Here is a 10,005-nt window from a genome sequence, read left to right as displayed (position 1 = left end):
GGGGCATTGGATGTATGGCCCAGTTCTCTCCTTCCTCAGGGAGACACTGAAGACTGGATTTTCTTCTGATAGTATGATGCTCTGCGAAATAGTTTGTGGATTTCCACAAAGGAAATTGTTTGGTGTATTGCTGCTGAATTGATATATTCATGGAGGAGAAGGAAAGTCCAGATCTTCTGCTAACATCATACCTTGTCTTCACTTTTGAAAGATACTTTTTAGATATAGAAATTTGAATGGATTTTTTTTATTTGTTTTCTTCATCACCTTGAACATTCTTTTCCTGTCTTCTGACTTACATTGTTGCTTTGAGAATTCAGACATCATTTGCCTTGTTGTTCTACTATATATCATGTGTTATTTTCCTCTTCTTGTTTTTAAGAATCTCTTCATCTTTGGTTCTATCAGTTTGACTAGGATGTGCTTAGGTGTGATTTGAGTAGTTAATTTTAAAATGACAGTTGTTGGGATTAATTAAAATGTTTATGTACAGATTCTAACAATTTAAAACAAAGCAACATACGTTGTTCAACAGTATTTAACATAGGGCTAAGGTTTTTTTTTCTTGCATTAATCATACTTTCTCTAATGTTTATAGTCTCTGTTTCTTTATACTGGTTAATGAAATTAATTATGACTCTACAATGTAGTCTGGGTATAGAATCCTTCTAGACTTTTACCATTCTCCCTATTATTTCACAGATGTCTTGCTCATATCTAATTTAATGGTGTCTTGAATTTATAGTCTTTCTGAAGTATTCAGTTTAACTTTTAAATAAGGAACTAACTCACCTTTCCTCAACTTCTGTTTAATTCATTTAATTAACATTTTAATTAAACTGATGATTCTGATAACAAATAAAATTTGAATAAATGTTTTTGTGCATAAATTGAATTTAGACTTAGTATGCACATAGCCTAATGCTAGAACACAGTATGAGTGAATATACTAGATCTAGTTTATTATACCTGAGGATTTAGTATGGCATGCCAATTGAGCAATATATTTCACAAATTGAACTAAGTATTTGGTTAATTTTTAAATGTAATTTAAATGGAAATCATTGAAGAGATATTCTATTTTACTTAGAAAAGTTTGTAAGTGCAGAAGGAGGCATATTTAAAATAGAGTCACATTAAGTAGGTTTAGAGAATTCTAAAGTGTATTTTCAGCCAGCTGTTGTGACCTGATAAATTACCCTTTTACATAGTAGATATATTTACATTTGCCAAACCATATGGATACTTAAGGCAGCAAAATGTTGAAGACATTCAGTCCCATTGATTGGATCAAGGTTTTAGACTAAAATTGAAGACAAAGGGGATGAATACCATGAATAACTAGGGACTATGGAAGAAAAATTGCATCATATCGAGATTTATGAATTTGAAGAAATACCTCTGAGACTAACACATTGTGGGGAAAGTGTGGGAAGGGAATGGTGTAGGTGAGGCTTCAGATTCTCTGCAGCTGCTAAAGCAGATCAGCTATGATTTTATCTATTTGTGTTTTGGGCTTCTGCTTAATTCATTGAAAAACAATTATGGCATTATTTTTATTTATTTTTTTGCTAAATTCAGGGAACTTTATTGATGTTACATGACAAGGTGGGGCTCCCTAGGCCCCTCCCGTTCTTTAGGGGATCTGGTGTGGGAGGGAAGATTCTCAGTGAGGTGGGAGACTGAGTAGGCAGGGGAACCCCAGCAACTAAGGGCCTTTCTCTTCCTCTTATGCTCTGGCTGGGGCTGGTGGTCTGGGAGTTCTTACTCCTTGGAGGCCATGTGGGCCACAAGATCAACCACCCTATTGCTGTAGCCAAATTCATTTTCATACCAGGCAATGAGTTTGACAAAGTGATCATTGAGGACAATGCCAACCCCAGCATCAAAGGTGAAAGAATGGGTGTCACTGTTGAAGTCAAGAGGAGATGACCTGGTGCTTAGTGTAACCCAGGATGCCCTTGAGGGGGCCCTCTGATTCCTGCTTCAGCACCTGCTTGATATCGTTGTATTTGGCAGTCTTCTACAGATGGCAAGTGAGATTCACAACCAACACATTGGGAGTGTGGACGCAGAAGGCCATGCCAGTAAGCTTCCAGCTCAGGGATGACCTTGCCCACAGCCTTGGCTGCACCAGTTTAGGCAGGGATTATGTTCTGGAGGGCCCCATGACCATCAAGCCACAACTTCCCAGAGGGGCCATCCACAGTCTTTGGGGTGGCAGTGATGGCATGGACTGTGGTCATGAGTTCCTTCACAATGCTAAAGTTGTCATGGATGACCTTAGCCAAGGGGGCTAAGCAGTTGGTGGTGCAGGAGGCATTGCTGATGATGCTCAGGCTGTTTTCATGCTTCTCATGATTCACACCCATCACAAACATGGGGGCATCAGCAGAAGGGGCAGAGATGATGACCCTTTTGGCACCTCCCTGAGGGTGAGCCCCAGCCTTCTCCATGGTGGTGAAGATGCCAGTGGACTCCCCAACATACTCAGCACCTGCCTCACCCCATTTGATTTTGGTGGGATCTTGCTCCTGGAAGATGGTTATGTGATTTTCATTGATGATAAGCTTCCCGTTCTCAGCCTTGACTGTGCCATGGAATTTGCCATGGGTGGAATCATACTGGAACATGTAGACCATGTAGCTGAGGTCAATGAAAGGGTCATTGATGGCGACAATATCCACTTTGCCAGAGTTAAAAGCAGCCCTGGTGACTGGGAGCCCAGTACGACCAAAGCCATTTATTTCGACCTTCACTTTCACCATGGTGCCTTGGGGATGCTGCTGGCGCTGCACTAGAAGAAGCAGCTATCAGATGAATGGGAGGACCAGAGAGCCAGAATTATGGCTTTAAACAGTTTTAAAAACCTTGTGTAGAAGAACAGACATGGAAGAAGGTTTCCAGTAATCCATAAAGTAAAAATTTGAGGGCAATTTCTAATGCTAGCTTTAGGTGTCAATTTCAAATATTTAGAGAATGTATCATGACTAAAATGTCCTTAAGAATTTTGTACATAGAGTTAAAATTATCTCCTAGGTTTTGCTGAGGTATGCAGAGTGAGATTCATGAGTGGAATACTGTAATAGGTTGTATGCTCTATATCTAAAAAAACTTATCTGATGGGGGTTAAGAGTTACAAGATACTGTACCCAAAAAGCTAAATCCATAAAGCTAAAGAAAAACATGATTAAAAGCAGATTGGTAGTGGTTTTTTTTTTTTCGGGGGGGAGACTACTATGGCTATTTTGGATAATGCTTTTCTAATATAATTAAAAAAAAAAAAACAAAAGAAAAGCAAGATAAAGCAGGGATGGGACATTTTAACTACACTGATGATGACTAGAGTTCTCCTTCCATACTATAGCATCTGAAAGTTTCTTGATGCACCTCACAGGCAATTTAGCTCTCAAACAGAGGACTTTATGTGCTTTAAGATGAGAAAGGCATGGCTATAAGATATATAACTTGTACTTCTGAAATAAGCAAGCATTACCCAAAATAGCTATATGAGTTTATTACAGGAGAGCCCACTGACAGATTTCGAACCAAAGTTCTATCTAAGTATAACAGTTGGGAAGTTGCCTTGAGTCACTGATTCAGTGATCCTCAGCATGGATACATTTTACTAAAAGAAGTAATGATAACTGAAAGTGAGAACTGCCACGATGTTCATTAATGCAAATAAGGGGAAGCTGTGTTCAAAAGTGTATCATAGACTGATTTCAAAAAGTCCAATAAAAAGTCCCATATGAATTCATGGCCAAGACTCTAGAAAGGAAGGTATAGCTCTAGCAACATGGGAAGCTGTCAAAAATGAAGATGGTCATTCCCTAATGATTCCAATAAAGCAACTTAAAGGACACACATTAAAAAAATGTGTCTATGTTCAACAACTCGTGTTGGAAAAACTGAATATCTCCATGCAAAAGAATGAAGTTAGCTCCTTATACCATATGTAAAAACTCAAAATGGATCAAACACCTAAATATAAGACTAAAACTACAAAACTATTAGAAAAAAAAGCATAGGGGAAAAGTCTTTATAACATCAAATTTGGCAATGATGTATTGAATATGACATCAAAAACACAGGCAGCAGGAGTAAACACAGATAAATTGGAGAACATCAAAATTAAAAATTCTGCTCTAAAGCAAATAATTAACAGAGTGAAAAGGCAACCTATGGAATAGGAGAAAATAGTTTACAGTCTGATAAAAGGGTAATGTCCAGAATATTAAATCTCTAAAACTTAATAACAAAAAACAAATAACCTAATGAAAAATGGGTGAAGGAGTTAAATATATGTTTCTCTAAAGATATGTAAATGGCAAGTAAACATATGAAAGGATGCTCAACACCGCCAATCATTATAGAAATGCAAATAAAAACCACAACCATACATATTAGGATGGTTATTATTTTAAAAATGCAGAAATTACAAGTGCTGATGAGGATGTGGAGAAATTAGAACCTTTTTGCACTGTTGGTGGGAATGTAAAATGGTACAATAAATATGAGAAACAATATGGCAGTTCCTCAAAAATTTAAACATAGAACCATCATATGATTCAGTAATTCTACTTCTGGGTATAAACACCCCCCCAAAATTGAAAGGATCGTCTTAAATGCTGTTATTTACATGGGTGACCACAGCAGTTATTATTCACAGTAGCCAAAAGATGGAAGTAAACAAATGTCTATAGACGAATGGATAAACAAAGTGTGGTATATACATACAGTAGAATATTATTCAGCCTTTAAAAGGAAGGATTCTAACCCATGTTACAACATGAGTAAACTTGAGGACATTATGTTATATGAAATAATTCAGTCACCAAAAGACAAACGTTCTGTAGTTACACTTCTATGAAGTATCAGGAGTAATCAAATCCAGACAGAAAGTAGAATGGTGGGTGTCTGGAGATAGAGGAATGGGGACAGGGAGAGTTGTTTAATGGCTATGAAGTTTTAGTTTTATCAAATATAAAAGTTCCGGAGATCTGTTACACAACAATATGAATACATTTAACACTACTGAACCATGTACTTAAAAACAGTTAATAGCCGGGCGTTGTGGCAGGCACCTGTAATCCCAGCTACTTGGGAGGCTGAGGCAAGAGAATCGCCGAAGCCCAGGAGTTAGAGGTTGCTGTGAGCTGTGTGTGATGCCACAGCACTCTATCTAAGGTGATAGAGTGAGACTCTATCTCTACAAAACAAAAAACAAAAATAAACCAGTTAAGATGGCATATTTTATATTATGTGTATTGTACCATAATTACAAATTAAAAATATTTAAATGTGACCATGAAATAAATTTTCTGGTGATCTCAGTTTTAAGAAAGCCTAGCATGAGAAATGAAAGTACCTTACCATGTTGTATATTAAATACCAGCAAGAAGTTAAGAAAAAACTGTCAGATGATTAAAGCTTGGATTGAGCTAAGAGTGTCAGTAGATGACAGAGGATGGCTGAAGTGCTTTCCTCAAGATGTAGTGAGAAAGTGTAACATATGGACTTAATTTTTAAGATGAATGGCAAATGGTAAGAGGTGATTCCTAGAATGCTGATATACTCAATTTATATTTTGCATCTCTCCTTTTTCTCAAGAGAAATGGCCTTCAACAAATTCAAAACCAATTGATAGTGGATTCGTTTTTTTTTTTCTTCCAGGTCATCATAGATATGAAGACAACCCCAAGCATAGGTTATGATTGCTCTCTGCTTTGTTGTCTCCATTCTTGGCTTTCCAGCAACAACACCCCACTAGAAGTAGACTCTAGCCTAGTATCTAACTAATAGTAGGAGCACAGTAAATATAAATTCCCTTATCAAAAATATCTCGGTAGACTTCATCCTTAAGTTATGACACTGTTCACCCAGCTACTGTTTGCTTTACTTGTAGGTCCAATGCCTCGTAAGCAGTTATGTCTCAGGAGTCCTGGCCTGGATATACAAAACTTAAAAGTTGCCTCTCAGGTAGTTTTGGAATCATTCATTTTATTGCCACCTAAACTCAAAAGTGCATCAAACCTAGTTAAGCTGTAGAGCAAGTACTGTCAAATGCACAAAATCTTTCCTTTAGAAATATATTTTTGAAGACTCAATTTAAAAATTGCTGATGGCCCTCTTTATATTTGTCTACATTCTTTGGTGTGCCATAGGGTTTTGCTAGTTGTGTGCTATACAGATGGGCTCAACTTTAAGAAAACCTAATAAAAAAATCTGAACCTATAAAACATAATCAGTATACCTTGCTTCAGGAGTTTTCAGTGTATGAGTATGAGATACATATAATATTATCCTATGAGGCTTTGTAAAGCTTTATACATTCTTATATTGCTGCTTTTCCCTTTTACTAGGTCTTTAAATCTTTAGGCACTAAAGCATATAAAACCTCATAGAGAGGCGTGAATAGGTTAAACATTTTTCCAAAAAGGTCATTTGTATCAAACCAGAAAAAAAAAAAACAACCAACCATATAGCTAAGGCAATTCTTAGTAATAAAACAAAGCTGGGGCATAAGCCTACCAGACTTTAGGCTGTACTACAAGGCCATAGTGATCAAAATAGTATGGTATTGGCACAGAAATAGAGACATAGACATTTGGAACCAAATAGAAAACCCGGAGATGAAACTCACATCTTACAGCCATTTAATTTTGATAAACCAAACAAGAACATACACTGGGGAAAAGAATCCCATTAATGGTGCTGGGAGAACTGGATATCTACGTGTAAGAGACTGAAACTGGACCTGCACCTTTCTCCACTCCATCCTAATATTCTAAAGGAGGAATTGCAAAGGGAAATTTTTCTCACACAATATCTAGAATGACTGTGTTCTGACTGCACTTTAAATGAGACCTATTTAAGTGTGCCACCTTACACAAATAACATCCATCTTATACCCATGAAGTGTCTAAGAAGAATATGTGATTTAGTCACTTTTCAAAAACTACAAACAATGAGACTTTTATTTGAGAATGTCATGTTGATTCAGGATCCCTGATACAGAATTTCAATCTGGTCAGTACTCAAGAGAGTTCCTGACACCAGTTATTTCAGACTTTATCTTCTCTCCTCAAGTGTCCACTCATCCCCTCCAGGTATAGTGGATGACCTCTCCTACTTTGCAGAGATTGAGTCCTTTATATATCATCATATTTCCACCTCAACTCATCCTTGCCTCTATAATATTATCTCATTTTTCTCCTCAGTCTCAAAGGAAGAGCAGGACCCTTCCTTTTCCCTAAAAGTAGCCCTTCCATCTCTGTCTCAGTTTCTAAATGCCTATTGAATGGTTCAGCTTTGATGTATTCCCATGCACATCTTATTTGCATCAAAGACACTTCTAAAGTACCCAGCCTAGGAGACTAGAAGATTCTTTGTGTTATTGATATCAAAGACAAATATAATGGAGATGGCAGTAGTGTTGCTTTTGGGAAATGAATAATTCCATCTGGGATATGATCTATGTGAAGGAATGGCAAACCAGCGCAAGTGAAGGTCCACAGCCTGTGGTTTATCTGCTTTTAACTTGTCACTGTTACTATGTTTTATTATAATATTTATTGCTCACCTAGAATTTGCAAAGTATTGTACGAGGTTTTATGGGAAAGGATGAACATGCAGATTGAAGAGACACAGTACTTGCTCTCAAGAAACCAACAATAGCTAACTTATTTCAATGTCAGTGATATACAAGGCATCAGGCAAAGGTAAAAGTGGGGAGAACATTGGGCTGAGTGTGCAGTAAATATAAAAATAAGCACTTGCAAGTTTTCTAGTTGGGAATTTCTGAGCAGTATTGCTCTATTTTGTACCCAAGAATTCTTCAGGACATCAGGAAGAAAAGGTAGCTTTTTGTGTGTGTCACTTAACTGTTTCTTTAGTATTTTAAAAGTTCTTTTGCTCTACAGTCATTGTGGAAGGTAAATACAAAGACATATAAACCATAGGATCTGACCTCAAAGAGCTTACATTCTATTTGAGGAGGTAAGACACATTTATGGAACTAGAGACAAATCACAGATTAAGGGGTGCTACAGAAGTAAATAGTATATTCGCACAGCCATTGCCCAAGTTCCAGCTGAAATAATTTCTCATGTGGACTTTGTGAAGCCAACAGACCTAGGGTTCTGGTCCCAGTTCAGTCATTGTGCCCCATCTGACTTGATGGAACATGTTTGGCTTCTCTCCTTCCTCCTAAAACAAATATTAAGCTTTTTTAGACTAATGAAAGTGTGGCCTCAAAGGCACTGTGAATGTGGTAAAATCCATGATTGGCATTCATTGATACCCTTGACATAATGTTACCTTTTTTTTTTTTTTTTTTTGCAGTTTTTGGCCAGGGCTCGGTTTGAACCTGCCACCTCTGGCATATGGGGCTGGTATCCTACTCCTTTGAGCCACAGATGCTGCCCCATGCTACTACTTTTTTCTTTTTTTTGAGACAAAGTCCTCCTTGCTTGGGCTGCATGCTATGGCCTCTGCCTAGTGCACAGCAACCTCAAACTCCTGGGTTCAAGTGATCCTCCTGCCTCAATTTCCTGAGTAACTAGGACTATAAGCACCCACCACCAGGCCTGCCAAATTTTTCTAATTTGAATAGAGACCAGGTCTCACTCTTATTTAGGCTGATCTTAAAACTCGTGAGCTCAAGGGATCTGCCTCACTCTCAGAGTGCTAGGATTACAGGCATGAACCACTGTGCCTGGCTAACATAAGGCTACTTTGATCTTAGTATCTCTATAATGTAGTTGATAGTGAAGAGACAGCATTTTTTTTTTTGAGATTTCTCAGCAAAGAAGAATGTAAATGCCTTCTAATTTCTTATACAGCATTCAAAGAATGAGGCAAATAAAGGACAACTGGAAGTTGCTTAGTCAGTGAAGTTCTTTGGACCTTTGATGATAAGAAAATAATGCTACTTTTTGTCCTGGTATAAGTGACCCTCAAATGTGTGTTTACAGCTCAGGTAAGTGGTTTTTAGTCACTCAAGAAGCAGCCATCTTAGAAAGCATCCAGAGAGAGAGATCTGCAATGTTCATATGTCTTGCCCATACCTAGCACTGTGCCAGGCACAGAGAAATAATCAATATTGGTTGCATGGATGAAATAGAGGTAGGGATAATCTTTAGCACTTACTACTAAACTGAGAGTAGGAAACTTGACTTTGAGTCTTGGTCTGCCAATTTACCATCTCTGTGACATTGGGAAAATCCTTTCTGCTCTGAGGACCTTAGTTAATCCATCTGAAAAAATGATTTTCAGTGTTCTTTGTGTTCTTAAGTTCTGCGGCTTGTGCCAATAAATGTGGTCTTCACAATGAATCTGCAGAAAGTATCCCTGATTCATATGCACTCATACTTAACCCCCAAGGGGCAGAGAATCAGACACACTCAGACTGAAAATAGATAGTGAAAGTCTGGCATAAGGTTTATACCTTAAAATTGACTTCTCTGTGATCAGGATGTTGGATGCTTGTGGTACCTTATTTGGTTAATGGCTATTCACTTATTAGTATAAAGATATGCCCTTTTGAAGATATTAGCACACAAAATGTCCAACCACCAGCCAGTAATTTGTTCATAAGGCCCTGAAATCCAGACATTCCACCAATGAAGTATTTTTTCCTTGGCAAAAAGCTTGATTGTACTGGTAATTAGAATAGAGGCTTCTAAATGTTAGAACCATTCGATGTCAGCCTCAAGGGTCTACTAGCTCATGCTGGAAATGCTCTTGCTGTTTTTAATCAAGAACTAAGCCACATGGACTTTTTTTTTTTCTGGGCTGCTATTTTAGTACAGAAAGAAAAATTAAAATATTGGCACTTATATATGACCTTCAGCTTCAAAAAGCATCATGGGAACTTTTCTGACTCAAAGGCCTGGAGCAGGCATCCCCAAACCATTTATTACAGTATACTTGTATGTCTTGAAGGCTTATCTAATTGGTGTTCAAACCTGTTGCTGCCTCTTCTTTTTCCTTACCTCTAAG

The 10,005-nt window shown here is 37.6% G+C and overlaps 1 pseudogene; it reads right to left on the bottom strand.

Moving 5' to 3' along the window:
- Window positions 1–1,764: 1,764 nt before the first annotated feature.
- LOC100965646 lies at window positions 1,765–2,768 on the bottom strand (annotated as a pseudogene).
- Window positions 2,769–10,005: the final 7,237 nt, after the last annotated feature.

The sequence above is a fragment of the Otolemur garnettii genome, unplaced genomic scaffold (assembly GCF_000181295.1).
Source record: "Otolemur garnettii isolate 467f Iridium unplaced genomic scaffold, OtoGar3 scaffold00117, whole genome shotgun sequence".
NCBI classification, from domain to species: Eukaryota; Metazoa; Chordata; class Mammalia; order Primates; family Galagidae; genus Otolemur; species Otolemur garnettii.
This window is presented reverse-complemented; position numbering and strand designations above follow the sequence as displayed.